Here is a 16718-nt window from a genome sequence, read left to right as displayed (position 1 = left end):
TAATTAATTGAATAATACATATTAAGTAAAACATATTAACAAATTTAGAATAAATAAGTAAAACATATTAACAATATTAGAATAAGTGAAATAACTTAGTAAAGAAAATTGGGCCAAGATAGGAGTTTGGGCTTACTTGAATTGTAGAATAAAACCAAATAGGAACAAAGTTCCTAAACCCCACACAAGAAAGAAACAGAGGGGAGAGCAAGAACAGAGCCGAAAATGGGGGAGGAGGGGTTGTAAGCGTCACTGCTCGGGGCAAGGTGGAGGGCGGTGTGGTTGGGTCTGAGCGGCGCAGTGCACTGGTGATGGTGGTTGCTGGGAGATGCGGTGCTGGGTGGTGGCAGCTGCGTGGCTTCGTGGAAGAGAGGGAGGCGGAGGGGGATGGGCGCAGAGGAGATGGAGGCAGGGGAGGCTAGGCGTGGAGGACGGAGAGCGGCGAAAGGGTGTGCAGTGGTCGTGGTGGTGTTGGGCGGTCAGGGTGGTGGTGGCAGGAAGTGGTGAGGGTGGCGGCAGCAGTAAGTGGTGGTGGTGGTGGTGATTTTTTTTGAATTAAATTTTTGGAATTTTAATGGTGAATTAGGAATTAGTGGTTAATCTGATTTGTGTTTCATGTGGGATGATTGAGCAGCTATTTATAGTTGTCATGGGGCTTCATGAATGCAACAACTCAGCTTGATTGCATTGACAAGTGGGAGAAATTGCATCAATGAAAGTGATGATTCAAATAGGTTTGATGAGCTATTCTAGTTTAGATTTCCAGATATTCAAATAGGTTTGATGAGTAAGGCTTGAGTTGCATTATGGTGGTGACAAGTAGATTGAGTTGCCTTGTGGTGGTGACAAGTAGAAAGTGAAGGTTTTGACTTCCATGGCCAAAGTGACGTGAAGAAGAAGAAGGAAGAAAATAAACTGATTTTGGTTTCTTTAGTGAAAATAAGGGCAAATTAGTAAATATTGGGTTAATTTTCAGAATTTAATTACTATTAATCGATAATAAAATATTAATCTTGAATAAGTTAATTACAGAAAATATATATTTTTTTATTTTTATTTTTATAAAGTGTAAGTAAATAAATTTAGTTTTCGAACAAAATTCGTTGTTAACAAAAACGTTATTTTAAAATCTTTTATAAATTCCGAAATATTTAAAAATGTAAATATTCTCGTAAATATGAAATTAATATTTTTTTTATATAATCTGAAAAATATAAATAGAAATTTCGTTAATAAAATATGAAATTATGATTTAAAACGAATTTTAAGCTAATAAAAATAATTAAACTTAATAAATTGAGTTTTTAAATTCCGGGGTATTACATTTTTGGATTTGGATTCTAGTGTTATAGTGGAATCGCGAAATGCTAAATTCTTTGAGATTAAATTTCGTAGGGATTCCATAAACATTGAACATTCAACATTACCACAGATTTCTCCAATTTCAATTCCGAGCTCTAGTGAAATTAGAGCTATGCCTGATTCTTCTAGTGATGAATCTAGAAGAAGTGTAAGGACAAGAAAGGAGAAAAATCTGGGTCCTGATTTTATTAATTCTCAAGCTATTCTTTTTCTTGTGGAAGCAGATAGATGTGAGGTTACTAATAAAATACCTATTATGCTTAACGATGAAGTTAATGTAGAGGATGATCCAAAAAGATTCAAGGAGCTATGTCTTCTAGAAATTATGTTTTTTGGAAGGAGGCAATAGATGATGAAATGGATTCATTGATATCAAATAATACTTGGTATCTTACTGATTTGCCTCCGGGATCAAAAGCTATTGGATGTAAATGGGTGTTCAGGATTAAGAAAAACACAGACAAAGTCATAACTCTTTTAAAGCTAGATTGGTTGCACAAAGTTTTTCTCAGAAGGAAGGGGTGGATTACTTTGATACTTATGCACCTGTTGCTAGAATTACATCCATTAGAGTCCTTATTGCTTTAGCCTCTATTTTTGGATTTCATGTGCATCAAATGGATGTAAAGACAACTTTTCTAAATGGTGATTTAGAAGAGGAAGTGTATATGAAACAACCTGATGGTTTTGTTCTTCCTGGTAATGAAAGCAAAGTTTGCAAATTAGTTAAGTCCTTATATGGGTTAAAAAAGGCTCCAAAACAGTGGCATAAAAAGTTTGATCATGCAGTTTTGTCACATGGTTTTACTCATAATTCGGCGGATAGATGTATTTATTCTAAGTTTACAAAATATTATGGAATCATCGTATGTTTGTATGTTGATGATATGTTAATATTTGGTACTGATAGGTCCGTCGTCAAGCCTACCAAAAAATAAAAAAAACCTAACTTGGTCTCTCTAATAGGTAGAAAAGGGCAAGCAAGGGTCGATCCACAGGGACTAAGGGGAGCACTGTTAAAATATTGACTATGATAAGGTAGGCCAAGTCTTTTTGGGGTGATGATTTTTGGGTTAAAATGAACTACAATTAAAAAAGGCCTTGGAAAAGGGTATCCACCAATCAAATAATTCACAAACCAAGTAATCAAAATGAGAAAGAAACAAAGGGCATCAATTGAGGGGAATCGTTCATCCAAGGGTACTCTAACTACTCTTTCAAGCTAGTTAGATTGGCCTAATATCCAATCAAAGACCTATTTTCATGGCTAAGGCATTCAACTAAGCATATCCATATACATGATGAACATAAACAATCAAAGAAAGTCCCCTAGACAATGTAGTCCCTATTTTCATGGTCCTCCAAGCCTAATGATCTATTTGAGGTAACCCCTTAACTTCATCTTTCAATCCTTCACTATAGGCACCTAAATAATGCCTTTATGATGACCAATCACACAAGCATTCATAAAATACCAAATCAATCAACCAAATTCATCCCAAGTGAAAATCTCATGTTCAATTTATAGTTTATAATCTCATCAACGGCTTCAACCAATTCCCAAGTAGAACAACTACTCACAAATCATTCTAAATAGCAAGAACAAAGATATTACAACTAATAACATGAAATCCAACACTAATCTAAGACAAACAAGTAATTAAAAGTGAAACAATATAAAAATAAACAAATTAAACAATAAAACAAGAGATAGAGTAAGAAATTCTCATTGATATTGCAAGGAGCCTCCAAATCTTCAATTTTCCTTCTTAGATTCTTCAAAATCCAAGCATTCAACAAGTTTTTCTCACTTTCTCTCTCTAGAAAACGAGAGTTTCTCTCTCTAAAAAACCCTAACCTAAGCTAAAATCTGCTAATACATGGCTTCCCCCTTTGAAAATGCCGTACAATGACTATTTATACCAAGCAACATAGTAATATCCGTCAAAAGAAAGTGTACGCGGAAAACGTCGTCCCGGGCGGGACGGGATTGTCCCGGGCGGGACGAGAGAGCTGGGAAAAAATAACAAAGAGTTCCAGTAGCAAAATCCCGCCCGGGGTGAAATACGTCGCGGGCGGGATGCCTTGTCCCGGGCGGGACAGGTCCTCGTCGCGTGCGGGATCGGCCTTCTCGCGGAAAGTCGAACATAGCCTGCTTCAAATGGCCATAACTTCTTCGTTACTCGTCCAAATAAGTCGTGTGACCCCTCGTTAGAAAGCTCTTGGAATACTCTTTCATCTCCAACTGAGATGACAAGAAAATATTAAGTAGAAAAAAAGTTATTCTCGTTTTAGTGTGGCTGTTGTGCACAAGTCTTGCAAAACTCTTCCAAATGGTTTTATTTCGCTCCTTTGCGCCTTTCCATTCTTTGTGCGTGGCATGTAGGCATGCAAGATCCAAACCTACAACATTAAACACAAGTGAGCAGTACCAAATCCTAGAAAAGAATTAACTAATATTTATAAAAGACCTACAACTATAACAATTATCTAAAACTAAACAAAATACGCTAGGAAATGCACAATGAGGATGGAAAAAAGATAAAAATGGGAGGAAAAAGACACTTAATAGTTGACAAAACTACCACTTATCAGGTACAAATATGAAAGGCATTGATGAAACTAAGAAGTATTTATCTTCATGTTTTCAAATGAAAGATTTGGGTGAAGTTGATACTATATTAGGAATCAAAGCTATAAAACATAGTGGGGGTTACGCATTGAGTCAGTCTCACTACATTGATAAAATGCTTGATAAATTTAAGCATTCGAATATCAAAAGGCTAATTCCCCTTATGATTCGTCTTGTAAACTTGAAAAGAATAGTGGTAGAGCTGTTGCTCAACTTGAGTATGCAAGTGCAATAGGAAGTTTAATGTATGCATCACATTCTACTAGACCTGACATTGCATTTGCAGTTTGCAAACTTTCTAGATTTACAAGTAATCCTAGCACTGAACATTGGAAAGGAATAGGAAGAGTTTTTGGTTACTTAAAAAGAACCAAAAACCTCGCAATATATTATAATAAATTTCCAGCGGTTCTTGAGGGTTATTCAGATGCTAGTTGGATTACTAGTACTAGAGATAATAAATTCACTAGTGGGTGGATTTTTATGCTTGGTGGAGGAGCTGTTTCTTGGGCTTCAAAGAAACAAACATGTATTACACATTCCACCATGGAGGCTGAATTTTTGGCCTTGCCAGCAGCAGGCAAAGAAGCTGAATGGCTGAGAAACATGCTATTATATTGGACACAAAGTTGTGGCCATCACCGATGTCAGCCATTTCTTTGAACTGTGATAGTGAAGCTTGATAATGTGTTTTTCCGTCGTTGAATATAAATTTACCTCACCAAACAAAATTTATAAAACCACTAAACTAACCGGCTATATAGACTATAGCGGCAAGTATAGGGATCGTCCCATAGGAATGGATATGTTTGACTATTCAATCTATGCGTTCACAAGCTAGTTTGAATAATATTTGAGTTTTTGAATCAATCTAATGAAAGCTAGAAATGCAAACAAATAAAGAGAATCTTGAGATTTCGGGAATCGGCAATGGAAATCGAATCAAAAGAAGCACAAGGTCAAAACATTCATGAATATGCAACGACATAGCACATAGGGGAATGAAACCAAATGACGTGCTCGCCACCTCTCGGATGGAGCACGCGAAGCAACCTAGCCTATGGAAGAGCTTTCGCCTAATCCTAAACTAGATAAGCTTGCATATAATAGGAACAATCATTCACTTGCACAAAATAGGCTCACAATGTCTTGCCAAACCTAGCTCATGCATTCCAATCTAATCCAATCAAATAGCATTCGCGACTACTACTCAATTAGTCATGGATATCCTATCACTAAATCACATTTAATCACAACATTAATCATAAATTTTCCCTAAAATTCCCCAAATTCAATGCCAAAGCTTCATCCCTAACCTCTAGACTAAACTACTCAATTAGCATGATTAACATCAACATTAAACGAACATTAATCCTAATCATGAAATTAATTGAATTAGTGAAGCTAATTGAATCTACAAAAATCAGAAAATTCAAACCACAAAAATTGGGGAAAAATCAATGAAATTCAAGATATCAAACTAATCCTAGAATTCAAGCATGCAATCAAAGCATAAACGAAATTAATGAAGAAATTAAAGAATTAAAGAACAAATCAAAACAAGAATTAGAATTATACCTTGAAATGAAGAAATTGCATCAAACTTGAAGCACAAATGAAGAGCAAAACTAAAAGGAAAGAGAAAAGAAATCTGAAAATTGATGATTGAATTGAATTTAGAATCAAGAATTTGAGGCTAAGAATCCTTAATCCTAATCTCTAATCTAATCCCTAAACTAATTCTAGAGAGAGAATTCTAAGCTAAGCCTAAGAAAAAATAAAAATTACGTAATGAAAGCCTAATTAACAATTGCTGCCATTTTTGTTTTCATAATAGCAGCCCCGCAGCCGTGTTCAGTCGCACAAAGGGTGTTGTTTGGTCGAACAAAATTGTTCGGTCACACAAGAGAATGCATTCGATCGTTTACCAAAAATCAGAGCTTCTGTCTAAAAACTCCAGTTTGTTCGACCGCACAGGATGAACTGTTCGACCGAACAGCAGCCTGTTCGACCGCACAAAAGCCTGTTAGACCGAACAGAACTGCAGTCTGCTTGTTCTGCGCTATTTTACGTGTTGTTCTGCTGTGCTGGTCTGCTGCGACTGCTTTGCCTTGCTGTGGCTGTGTGTACGTGCTGAATGGAGAGCACAAGGCTGCTGTGTGATGGCTTAAAGGTGAGCAAGAGAGCTGCTTCTGTGGCTGATTAGCTCGCGTGCCATGCTAAGCTATTGCTGCTGTTCTTCGCTTGAGCTATTGTTGCAATGTTCTGTGATGCTGCTGTGCCTTGGCTCTTGCATTGCTGTGCCATGCTCTGGCTGCCACTACGCTAATGTACAGCTGCTGGGTATACACTTCAAAGCAGCCATGTGAAGAGTCCACAAGCTGCTGCAAAGGTGAGTGCACAAGAGCCGCTGTAAGTGTGATCGTGCATTGCCATGAGTGTACAGCTACTGTTCTAGTTGTTGCTGTGACGCTGCTATTGTTCTGCTGCGTGTATGTGGCTGTGGGTGCACTTGTGGGCAGCGACGAGACTCAAACACAACAACCTAGTTAAATGCTTCGCCTAGCACATTCAATAAAATCGTAAAGCATTTTATTAAAAATTGTAAATCAAAATATTAATTCGTTTAACATTTTTGCAAATCGTAAAACATATAACTCGTCTACAAGCATAATGACACAATATTAACACGTTAATACTCAAAACGAACCTTACGCAATGAGAATGCGCACAAAAGGCATATTTAGAGCAAAAACGACTAAAATATACGCAAGACGAGAAAATTTAACGATAAATGCGAAAATGCAACAAACGAAGTAAAAACGATAAAACTAAGCGAAAACAATAACAAAATGCTAATAAAATGAACTAAAATTCTAAGTTAAGAGCGACATAAATGTCGCTCATCAAACTCCCCCAAGCTAACCCTTTGCTTGTCCTCAAGCAAAGCTAGAATGAAAAACGGGGAGGAGAATGAGCTTAGTTATTCAAAATCAAAATTACGAAAATAAGAACTACAAGAATGCACACTAACTCACTTTCGTAGGAATCACGGTTGCATTTAAGCGCATGCAACAAGCTCTTTGAACCCCACTATCGCTCATGAGGGCGAGTGGGATCTCGCAAGGGTTTCCAAAGAGAAACACCCATAACTCTTCCAAAAATTTGAATCAAGGCAAGACCTAAAAATGAAAAACAAACCAAGAAAAAGAAAGAAAAGAAAAGAAAAGAAAAAGAAAAGAAAGGAAAAGAAAAGAAAAGAAAGAAAAAGAAAAAGAAAAACGAAACTACAAAACTCAAGATAAGGGCCTTTATTATGGAACGAGCCCAAAAGAATTCTAATATTACTAACTAAATAGACGAATGAACACTATCCAATGTCCTAAATCGAGTGAAATATTCGAGCGTCAAGCAAAGCGAACTAAGGGCAAGCACTAATCAATTCCCCTTCAACCGAGCATACCACGTCAAATCTCTAGATCCTATCCACCCTTGAGAATAGCGTCTCGAGACACCGCGAAGGCACCGGAGAAAACAAGATTAGGTTACCCGACATCTTAGCATGACAATCCCATTCCATGAACTTGACCAAATCCTCCCTCCAACGACAATGACTCAACTCAAAAGGGTCAAGAGGACTTTTTAGGGTGTAACGTAGGCTAGGGGTAAGGTGTGGAACAAATCTGGGATTTGGTGCTCATACCTAAAGTGAAGCGCAATGATAGAACTCAACTCAAGAAAATCAAACCAAAAACAAACTCATACCACTTATTTGGGGTACCCCCAAGCTTATTCAACAACAATTCTAAACTACAACTCTTTTTGAACTTTTCTTGATTTGATTTTCTCTTTTTTTGTGTTTCAATTGAAACTTTTCTCATGCCTTGTTTTTCTCTATTTTTGGCTTTTTCAAAACTTTACTTTGCATCATTTATTCATTATATATACAACATACTTCCCAAACTTTGCCATTCAATCCAATAACAATCATTCCTCAACTTTGCATAATCATTCAAAACCATCAAGCATCATAACTCAAAGCTTCGCTATCACTTCTAAGGGTGAAAATAAAACAAAGGCTATTAGGCTTGTAATATGCTCATAAGAAATGAAGGGGCAAGGCTCAAATGGCTAGCAAGGGGGCGAATGCAAACAAAAACATATGAGAAAAAAATAGAAAATAAAGTCATAAACTAAAAAGAAAAATAGTCACCGAAAGAAATGCCTCTATCGTCCCCTAAAGTAGTTCGGTCGCGGTCTCGGGAAGGAAATAGTCAAATTCGGGAGGTAAGAAAGTCAATGCCAAGGATCCATGCCACTCAATATATGTATATAATGTGTTTGGGCTAATTGAACATGATCCTCACATGGGAGCAAATACCATTCTCTCCGGTTTCAAGTCACTAGAGAGATCGACACCATCTTACCACAAGCCAAGGGTTCAAGACGCATGCTACCCAAAGTTCAACCAAATTTCTTAACACCTAAATCCTAGATTCGACCCAAGACATTGAAAACCGTGCAAACATCTACCAATTAGGAATAAAAGCATTCTAACCTACAAGTTCCAAATTTATTTTCCCAAATCAAGAATAATGCCTAAAAGACCTAGAAAAACTTGTCTTGACAAAGATCGAAAAGGAAAAAGAAAGAAAAGAAATGAAAAAGGAAACCAAGGAAAAGAAAAGAAAGTTAAAAGAAAAATAAAAATAAAGAAAATATTCACAAAATCAATGAAACTAATCAAGAAATATGCACAAAATCCAAAATATTCACAAAATCAAGCAATCCATCACACGGAGATCAAAGTAGCAAACAATAGAATCTCCCCCCAAGCTCGAATTAGGCCATGTCCTCAAGGCCTAAATCGAAACTAAGAGGCGCACAGCTACCCATCCAATCAATGCCCCGCATATATGATGCCCTACCCAAAGAATGCAAGAGAGTTAGAATGATATTACCGGAAATGTCGTGGGAGCAAGTCCCGCAAAGAACCGTAATAACGAACGAACTCACCAATAAGAATAGCCGGACATGGAAAAGATGGATGCAAAGATTTCCACATCAAGAAAGCTTGAGCCACAAAAAACTTCAAAAATCAAGAAAAATTTGTATACATGGGCCAAGTGGCCAACACCCACGGGTTGCCTCCCGAGAAGCGCTCTTTTTACGTTATTAGCTTGACGCCTCTTACCTCTAGTAAGTACCCTGACAACGATCGCAATAGTTTTTCAAATGCAATGGCAAACATATCCAATAGTAACAAGTAGGCAAGAGTCAAATGAGATGCAAGCACAAAGTAGAATGAAATTCTATGCCTACAAGGGGTAGGGAACCAAAAATAAGAAAAATCAAAATGAAAAACAAAAGAAATACTCCTTTCTTTATGCTCCTTTGGGAAAGGAGAATCATTAGGATCAATTGAGGAAAACGAATCCTCAAGCGGCGGGAGTTGGGAGAAAAAGGGAAAAGAAATAGGAAATGAAGGATAAATGTTGAGTTTCTTCTTTCGGAATGGGGAATGAGGGAAGGGAGTGGGAACAAAAGATTCACAAACAACTTCACTCGCATCACATAAAGCACAAGAAATCTCAACATAAGATCCTTCATTCAATTCTAAAAGTTTTTGGTTGGCACATTCAATCTTTTCCTCAATTTGAATCGACTTAAGCACTTCAAGGCAAAATGGAGAAAATAGAGTTTCATCACCATCATCGAGGCATTCACTCAAACAGGAACGAGTAGGAACAAACTCTCCAATACTCAACTCCTCAATGTCATGCATCATAGGTGGCAATGTAGCCTCAAACTCTTCTCGTCTCCATGAAACATCCTTAATAGACTCTTACATTAGGTTAGAAATTCCCAAAAAGCCTTTTACAACTTGTTGGGACATGACTTCAAATGAATTCAAACAAAAATCTAGTCTTTGCTCTTCTTGAATTTCAAGATATTTTATGAAAAGGAGCCTCTCAAACAATGATTTTGGAGATTAAAAATTCAAAGAGCTTAGGAAATTATCATGGAGAAAGAGAAGATAATCAAGTGAAATCGATTCGTCATTTTGAGAAACAAGAGAATTTGCCATTTTTTTTGGTTTTCAAAGAAAAAGAAAATGAAAAGTGAACTAGTCTAGCGAACTAGAATGAAAAATCAAACAATGATGCCATTCCCCGGCAACGGCGCCATTTTGATAAGGTGTTTTTCCGTCGTTGAATAGAAATTCACCTCACCAAACAAAATTTATAAAACCACTAAACTAACCGGCTATATGGACTAGAGCGGCAAGTATAGGGATCGTCCCATAGGAATGGATATGTTTGACTATTCAATCTATGCGTTCACAAGATAGTTCGAATCAAATTTGAGTTTTTGAATTAATCTAATGAAAACTAGAAATGCAAACAAATAAAGAGAATCTTGAGATTTCGGGAATCGGCAATGGAAATCGAATCAAAATAAGCACAAGGTCAAAACATTCATGAATATGCAACGACATAGCACATAGGGGAATGAAACCAAATGACGTGCTCGACACCTCTCGGATGGAGCACGCGAAGCAACCTAGCCTATGGAAGAGCTTTCGCCTAATCCTAAACTAGATAAGCTTGCATATAATAGGAACAATCATTCACTTGCACAAAATAGGCTCACAATGTCTTGCCAAACCTAGCTCATGCATTCCAATCTAATACAATCAAATAGCATTCGCGACTACTACTCAATTAGTCATGGATGTCCTATCAGTAACTCACATTTAATCACAACATCAATCATGAATTTTCCCTAAAATTCCCCAAATTCAATGCCAAAGCTTCATCCCTAACCTCTAGACTAAACTACTCAATTAGCATGATTAACATCAACATTAAACTAACATTAATCCTAATCATGAAACTAATTGAATTAATGAAGCTAATTGAATCAACAAAAATCAGAAAATTCAAACCACAAAAGTTGGGGAAAAATCAATGAAATTCAAAATATCAAACTAATCCTAAAATTCAAGCATGAAATCAAATTATAAACGAAATTAATGAAGCAATTAAAGAATTAAAGAACAAATCAAAAGAAGAATTAGAATTATACCTTGAAATGAAGAAATCGCATCAAACTTGAAGCACAAAAATGAAGAACAAAACTAAAAGGAATGAGAAAAGAAATCTGAAAATTGAAGATTGAATTGAATTTAGAATCAAGAATTTGAGGCTAAGAATCCTTAATCTTAATCTCTAATCTAATCCCTAAACTAATTCTAGAGAGAGTTCTAAGCTAAGCCTAAGAAAAATAAAAATTACGTAATGAAAGTCTAATTAACAATTGCTGCGATTTTCGTTTTTATAATAGCAGCCCCGCAGCCGTGTTCGGTCGCACAAAGGGTGTTGTTTGGTCGCACAAAGTGTGTTCGATCGCACAAGAGAATGCATTCGATCGTTTACCAAAAATCAGAGCTTCTATATGAAAACTCCAGTTTGTTCAACCGCACAGAATGAACTGTTCGACCGAACAGCAGCCTGTTCGACCGCAAAGAAGCATGTTCGACCGAACAGAATCGCAGTCTGCTTGTTCTGCGCTATTTTACGTGTTGTTCTGCTGTGCTGGTCTGCTGCGACTGCTTTGCCTTGCTGTGGCTGTGTGTACGTGCTGAATGGAGAGCACAAGGCTGCTGTGTCATGGCTTAAAGGTGAGCAAGAGAGCTGCTTCTGTGGCTGATTAGCTCGCGTGCCATGCTAAGCTATTGCTGCTGTTCTTCGCTTGAGCTATTGCTGCAATGTTCTGTGATGCTGCTGTGCCTTGGCTCTTGCATTGCTGTGCCATGCTCTGGCTGCCACTACGCTAATGTACAGCTGCTGGGTATACACTTCAAAGCAGCCATGTGAAGAGTCCACAAGCTGCTGCAAAGGTGAGTGCACAAGAGCCGCTATGTGAGGGGGTCGAAAAAGCACGAGGCTAATGCGTGACCTCGTCCCTCGTGGGTGTGACGCTTCTTTTTGTCAAATCAAGTGTAATTGGATTTCTTGTGAGTTTACACCCAATTGACTAGTAATATAGGAGTCGTCATTCAGTTTTTAACGTCAATGAGAAAAACTGACAAAACCCGGTTATCGTGACATAAAGGGAGTGCAATTATGTTTGACCACGATGGCGAACCTGTTTTTGTTTTGAAGATTTTATATTTTTTTCATTTTCGAAAACTGAGGACTTGCGCGGCTAGTGACGCAGGCCCCGCCCGCTGAAGGTGGGCGAGCCCTGTCCGCTGAGGGTGGACGTCCCTGAATTCGTTTTTTCAATTTGGAACTCGCGTGGTTCGTGACGCGATCTTGCCCGCTGAAGATGGGCAAGTTCCTATTTCTTTTGTTCATCGTTATTTCTTTTGAGAATTTCTTTTCTTATTCATTCTCGCAGGAGCGAATTCTTTCGAGGGATGCTCGGATTTAGTTACAACCTGAATGTGGGCTGACAACGTGCTTAGACGGACCATTGTCTTGTGATCATCATCTTTCATGGTTTTGAGCTAGTTTTTACGGCTCAATTTTGCCACTACTTGGGTCCTTGATTAGCGGACTATGTATAAGTGTCAATGGCGACCTTTGTCTTGAGGTTGTAAACCGGTTTTATTTTTTTGAGACATCCAAACACGGGACTTCGTACAGCGTAGTCTGGGAATATTGTTTTAACTTTGCATAATATATATTTTCTTTCGAGCCCCCAAGCATTCGTGCTTGGCGGTCAGTTTTTGTCAAAGAGGTTCGTTGGGGATACGCATTTTGTAATGTCCTTGATTGTGTTTGGGATCGTGCTCGTAAGTGCGAGCGATCTTCTTAGTGGTGTGCTACTCTTGACAAGGTCGCGAGGTGCTACTTTCAGTAAGGAAATCGGCAATATTTGAGTCGAATGGATGCGGCAGGGCTCAATAGAAGTTAGGGCCTTTTTTGAGCCTGGGTTCATTTTCGGCGCCCAGGCCTGGGCGTTGAAATAATTCACGCCCAGGTGGTGCGTTGAAAGTGTTGTTTGGGCTGGTCTTTTGATGACACAGTTGGCCTCTTGTTCATTCGTTTATTTCACTTGGAAGTTCTATGTATTCTCTTCTCTTTTGTTTTTTCCTTTATTTTTAGGACGTGATGATTTTCTTGAGAATCCGTAGCCGATTGGTGGACTACGGTGTTTGTCGCTTTGGGGCGCTTATTTAAAGGAACTGTTGCTCTTTAAGGCATACAGTTATTGCAACAGTTGGACGAGTCTATATGGCCCGAGGAACTTACCTTGAGGCGTAAGACTTTGACCGCTCTTGTATATATTTTTTTTCTTTTGAATGTGTTCGTGAATGATGATATGTATGTGCGAACGAGTGTTCATTGAATGGCCGTTGTGTGCGGTCCATTAATCAGTTTGCTTGAATCATTTTTTTTTTTTGAGCAATGACTGATTGTGAATAGTTTGCTTAGATGCTTGATAGGGTTCAGGCCCATTCATGAAGTGGGCTCAAACATTGTGCCCTTTCGATTGTTCAAACATTTGCTTCGAGACCTTTTTCTTTTTTTATTTTTTTTATTTTTTATTATGGTTGTTTCGTAGCTTGGAGCCCCCAAGTATGCATGTTGGGATGCTTCCTTTTGGCGTACGATTTTTGTAGGTTCTATCGAAAAAGATGCCTCGGGGTTCCTGCTCGTGTGGGTGCGAGCTATCCCTTCCGTGGTAGGTAATGTTTTGCTACTTTTAATCCTTAATGTAGAAGTCGTGTGGCTTGCATTTTGAATTTGGGCGATAAGTAGTCTTTGCCTCTTTTACACATGCTCTTTGGTCGTGCCCGCATTAGTGCAATATGCCTTACTCTCTTTTTTAGACTTGTACCGTGGGATAGTTGAACTTATGGTGCGACGTAGGCTTGTGTGTCCTACCAACATGTTTTAGAACATTCCTCCAAGTGTTGGGATATCATTATTATTTTTTGCATTGGAGTACTTCATCGCGCTGAATCGTTCAGGTGCTCGAACAAGTGTAGCACCTTCTGAGTGGGCGTGCACGGCTTATTACTTCGTTCGATGCGAGGATTCATAGATGTTTCTTTCTTGTTTTTATATCAGGGCAAGATTTAGCAAGCAGAGATATTCAGCGTTAAAGATATTGGCGCCCAGCTCTAGGCGTAGAAAATTATCTCTGGGTATATTTTGACAGTTCTTATCCTTGATTTTTCTTTCGCTTTTGCTTTGGAACGACGTAGACTGTGTAACGGGCGCTTATAGGGCGAGCGTTAGGTGCAGTAGTTTGATCGGAGTTTTGGTGACTCGCGATTTTCAGTTACCCTTGTTAGTGGGGTGCCTTTATATATTCTAAGTAGTGCTTAGAATTTGGGAGGGGTTGTAGCCATTATAAGGTTCGTTTTACACGATTAAAGCTTAGGATTGAGCCCCTATGACATATGTATAGCATTAGCGTCGAGAATTTGCGATGAAATCGTCATTTCGAGCATTTTAAGAGTGTTTTTCTCAAGCCCCCAATTGTAGCTACGGGATTGGCTTGGTGCTATAATGCTTGGCATACGTTTTTATGCGTTCATGGTGACATGGATCATGAATAGTTTGAACCAGACTCGTTTAGTGTGAGGTACGTTCGGGTAGTGATGTGCTACTTTTCCTGTAAATGTCGTATTGTGCGACATTGCCATGGTCAAGGTAGTCACATGTTGAAATGTGCCTTGACCAAAAGTTAGGTGCCTTTCTTTACCCATAATCGTATTTAGAAATTTTTTGACTCACTTGTAACATCGAGATACACGTATACTTAGCTTAAACCAACGACACTTTATTATGTTCGAAGAAGTCTTTGAAAATTATTTGAAATCCGAGTCCTACTGTGTACAATCCGAGGTGTCCAAAGTAGGTTGACTTATAGAAGGGTTCGTACAGGATTACATGAGTGAATCAAAATACTGTTATGATTTTTGGAATGCTGTCTAAGGATTTGCTGGAAGCCAGGGTGCAGATGTCAAAATACTGTTATGATTTTTGGAATGCTGTCTAAGGATTTTTGGAATGCTTTAGGCTTTTAGGGCCATCTTTTCCAGAATTGCGGGAATATAAACCGTTTTCAAATTGACTTAGATTTAGTTGGTGTATGTCTGTACAAAAGGTCAAGGTATACTTAGTTCTTTCCCTAGCTCTTTCATTTTAATTTTTTTGCCCCCAGTTGCTATTATGTCTTCTCATTAATGATGCTTTCAGATTTCGATTTTAGATGCCCGTGTCATATGTCTGAGTAGGGTGAGCCTTGGTTAAGTGCCAAGTCCTATTGACAATGTCTGATTTTTCTTTTTCAAAGGGGATTCGCAAGCATTTGAATTACCATGAACGGGTGCCCTGAGTTCGAAGGAACGGTGGGGCGACGCCGTAGAACAATCCTCTTTATTGCAAGCTTACTGCCTTTACTACTTGTTGGCGATTATGACTGTGTCAAGTGGTGAAAGAAGGTCTTTAAGCGAACGACTATGTCTAGTGGTGAAAGAAAGTCTTTAAGTGAGTTAGTTCGCTTTAGGGAGGGTCAAGTCGAGTACTTTAGAGGTCATGGACGCTTGCGCTAGCCCCCATTCAATTGAGGCAAAGCGATATTTTGAGTCTTGGCTAAATGCCTAGGAGTGTGAGTGCTCCTTCTGGCAAGGGTACGTGCCCTTATTATTTTTCGATGTGTGCTCGTTTTGGCATCTTGGTGACTTGGATTCTTCCTTTGACTTTTCTTTCGACTTGGGTTGCAAGTAATTAAATTTCAATAAGGGACTTCTATTCTTAATTTATGTTTTTCTATAGGCTTTAATATTTTTGCAAATTGGTTGGACCGAATCATGGATTGCCTACGTGTCCGCCTTAAATAGATTTAATTTGGAATCAGGTCTTGCGTAGTTCTTAGCCTAGAAAATGGTTTCTTAGAATGCCGATTTTAAACAAGTACGTTCTGAGGTGGAAACATATTATTTGAAACGGTAGAATAAGTGAAGTTTATTATTATTTTAATCTGCTGCCTTGCCGTAAGCCAAAAATTTGTTTTATATATTTTTTTTGAGTACATGTATTTTTTGGTGGTACGTATGTCTGAATACGTGTTGTACCCCCCCAAGTGTTCGTTATTGTTCCGTGTATGTGCGGATAAAATGACGAGCACTTCTGGACAAATTTTAGCAAGCAGAGGGATTCAGCGCCCAGGCTGGGGCGCTAAAGATTTCGGCGCCCAGCTGTGGGCGCTGAAAATGACTTCTGGGCGGATCATTTTTGGTGCGCTAGATGCTTCTTCTTTCTTTTTAGACTAACTTTAGAAGCGCTTTGCGAAGTTCCTTTTTTTATTATTTATTACTTTTTTGTACTTTTCATTTGTCTTCTTTTTTTTATTCGTGACTCAAGACGGTTTGAAAGATGGGTTGAATGAGATAGGATAATTTGTATGGGTATTGGTCAAGCATGAGGAGTATATCTGCTAGGACTCACAATTTGCAGCCTCAAGGCTAGTGTCACGAGTTTACATCAATCAAGGCCAATGAGTAGCATGGGGGCGGCTCAAGGGTATATCAACAGGATGTATCCACACAAGTTATATGGTCATTATGCTAATGGTGGTGTAAGAACAGGTTTGGGCTTTGGAAATAACGGGTATGACGCACGTGTCAATGGCCGTGCGTGGTTTGCGGTTGATAACAAATTCAAAAAACAAGAGTCGAGGTAATGGTTTCTTGGGTTAT

Source organism: Spinacia oleracea, chromosome 2, assembly GCF_020520425.1.
Source record: "Spinacia oleracea cultivar Varoflay chromosome 2, BTI_SOV_V1, whole genome shotgun sequence".
NCBI lineage: Eukaryota > Viridiplantae > Streptophyta > Magnoliopsida > Caryophyllales > Amaranthaceae > Spinacia > Spinacia oleracea.
Note: the sequence above shows the minus strand (reverse complement) of the source record.